Raw genomic sequence first — 3,573 nt, 5'->3', positions numbered from 1 at the left:
AGGATGTGTACAACGTCGGATTCTGAAATAGTTGTAATATAGAAATGTGTTTTAACAAGGAATCTCCTTTGTAACAAATACTAACATTTAATATTGAATGTTTCTCATTCATCTGGTTTGGCTTTTACACAATCTTATTTTTAAAAATACAGAAAAACATTGCCAACAAATAGAAAATCATTCAGATACACTGAGGAGCTCCAACAACATCAGGTCTGTTCAATCAGATTGCTGCTCCTGTTCTGAGCTCTTCTGTCAATGACCTCAGTCAGATACCCTTAGGAGCTTCAGCTCTGTTTGCGTTTTAGACTCTTGAGCTCAGATCAAACATAGAAAAGTATCATTCACACAACAGATAATAATTTGTTCAATTACAGTGGACTAAGGCACCTCTTGTTAGGGTTTTTAATGATCAGCTGATGGGCTCTTTCATCCATTCCTGTCCTGCTGGACCTCAGAGCTGCCTTTGACACCACTGTTCAGACAGTCTTGAGGAACAGATTACAGAGGTTGTTGTGTGTATTACTTATTACTAATTACTTATTAAATTCTCATCATAGATATTATCACTAATAATCTAACTTAAATTTGATAGCATTTTTGTATATATACAAATATTGTTAATTGTTATTTTTATTAATTGCAATACAATGATTTTTATTTGTGAAATAGGATGAAAAAAGCCAGAAGCACACACAGCATACAGACAAACTACATACGGCACACCCAACACAGCAAACAGTACACAACACACACAGTGCACACCACTCATAGCAAACAGCACACAGTACTCACTCTACACAGCAAACTACACCCAGCACAGCAAAAAGCACACAACACTCACAGTGCACATAGCAACACTCACAGTGCATAAAGTAAAGCACTACAGTACTCACAGCACACAGTACTGACACTACACAGCAAACTACACACTGCACAAGCAACACAGCACACAACACAGCGCACATAGTACTCAAAGCACACAGTACTCACTCTACACAGCAAATTACACACGGCACACCCTACACAGCAAATAGCACACACAGTGCATATAGAAAAGCACTATAGCGCTCAAGACTCATGGTACTTGCTCTACACAGCAAACTACACACAGCACACACAACACAAAAAACAACACACAACACACACAATGCACATAGCACACACAGCACAAATAGCAAAGCACTATACCGCAAATAGCACACAGTACACACTCTACTCGGCAAACTACACACAGCACGCCCAGCACAGCAAACAGCACATAACACAAACAGTGCACTTAGCACTCACAGCACACAGCACACAGTACTCACTCTACAAAGCAAACTACACATGGCACACCCAACACAGGAAACAGCACATAACACACAGAGCACATAGCACTCACAGTGCATAAAGCAAGGCACTACAGTGCTCACAGTGCACAGCTCACAGTACTCACTCTACACGGCAAACTAACAAGGCACACACAACACACAGTGTACATAGCACTCACAGTACAGAGCAGACAGCACAGACATTAAACAGTGCACACATTAGTATAAAACAATTACTGAAAAGAGAGGTTTTGCAAGAATTCATTTAATTTTGCTAACTAAAAGTAAAGTAAAAGTAAATATTCCATTAACACCATGCAGTGTCCTTTGATAGCAGTGACTTCTGACAAGACGTAAAGTGTCTATAAAGTTGATACCCTGACTACTCTGAAGAAATACCCAGATGTCCAGTCTTTTCTTCTCATGTTTTGGGAAACAGCTCTCTGATTTTGAAGACAGTACAGTGAAAAAAGTGCCTCTGAGAAACACCCAGGTAACAACCATGACTGATCATGTTTGCTGCTGTCATTAACACTCATGTGAACACAACACCATCAGCGAACTGCCAGGGTTCACACCCCTGAACACCATCGGTGAACACTCAGGGTTCACACCGCTGTACACCGACACTGAACCACTGGGGTTCATATCACTAAACAACGTCACCGAACAGTCAACATTCAAATCACTGAACACCATCAGCAAGCAGCCAAGGTTCACACCACTGAACAGCTTCAGAGAACAGTAATGGGGTTCACATCACTGAACACCATCAGAGAACAGTCAGGGTTCACACCCCTGTACACTGACAGCAAACCACTGGGGTTCATATCACTAAACACCATCACTGAACAGTCAACATTCACCTCACTGAACACCATCAGCAAAAAGCCAGGGTTCACACCATTGAACACTGTCAGCGAACACTCAGTCAAGGTTCACATCACTGGACACCTTCAGAGAACAGTCAGGGATTCACAGCACTGAACACCATCAGAGAACAGTCAGGGGTTCATATCACTAAACACAGTTGGCAAACAGTCAGGGTTCACATCACTGAACAGCTTCAGAGAACAATAGGGGTTCACACCACTGAAGACCATCAGGAAACAGTGTTTGTACATATTAAGTGAAGAATCAAGTTTTACAACTTCTGATTAAAAGCCAGTGAAATATTCAGTCAAATCCACGCACGTCAGGTTTTATAGTTTTATGACAGTAGAAACTGAAAGTAAATCACTTCCCATCTGTCTCTTAGTTGAGACCCCGTGTGATTGACAGACACAACAAACTCTCAGCAGACAAAACAAAACTTTTCCAGCTGTTGCTGTGCTCTGTGACAGAGAAGAGACCCTCAGTGACTCCCTTACTGACTCTCTAACAGGTAGAACAAGAGAAAACTCACCAGGATTGAGAACTGAGCTCTCAAACGCCATGTCTCCTCCTCTTTTCCTGTTGATCTGAACGAGTTGTTTCCCGTCTGCTCTGTGATGCTGCTTTGGTGCTACCTGGTAGAAACGGAACACTACTAAATAGACTGATGGATAAATTAAATAATAATTCCTTACTCTTACATAGCGCTGTTCTTGACACTTCACTCAAAGTGCTTTACAGGTAATAGGGATACCTAAAGACAGAAATGAATCAATGATTATGATGTCAACAGAATACTCATAGCACTTCACTTGAAGTCATAGCACTTCAGTCGACACCCCTACTCTCACACACAGCGTCCTGGATCTGTACTGACCAGCAGTCAGGACACTGTGGTCCATACCCCTACTCTCACACACAGTGTCCCGGGATCTGTACTTTCCAAGTGTGTCTCTGGTTTATAACCATTCTTATATCCAGACAGATAAAGGAGGGGTATTGACTTTTACGTAAGAATAAAAGAGGAAAACTGGCGCCAAAACCTGCTCCCGCCTCATCCTCCTGCTCCCACAGTGCAACGCGAGATCAGACACTGGCCATCAGGCTCGAGGACAGAGCGCCGGTTGCTAGGCAGCGCTCTGAGTTGGAAAATCCCGGCCAGAGCGCTTGAGCTCCTCTCAGTGCTGTTTAATTCCCAGGTGAGGAACTGCATCTTTCCTGGAAATCCCAGGAATGACTGGGAATCCCCCGCCAGATCCTTCCAGCGGGAGTCTCCTGTAGGCTGGGAGGGCTGGTGGAGGCTCTTCCCTGGTGTTTCTGTAGACGAGGGGAGTCCTGGTGTCCGTGTGGTGGTGCAGTTGGTAAAAATGCTCCCTGTGCTGTG

This window comes from Lepisosteus platostomus, chromosome 5 (genome assembly GCF_059453375.1).
Source record: "Lepisosteus platostomus isolate fLepPlt1 chromosome 5, fLepPlt1.hap1, whole genome shotgun sequence".
Lineage (NCBI taxonomy): Eukaryota > Metazoa > Chordata > Actinopteri > Semionotiformes > Lepisosteidae > Lepisosteus > Lepisosteus platostomus.
This window is presented reverse-complemented; position numbering follows the sequence as displayed.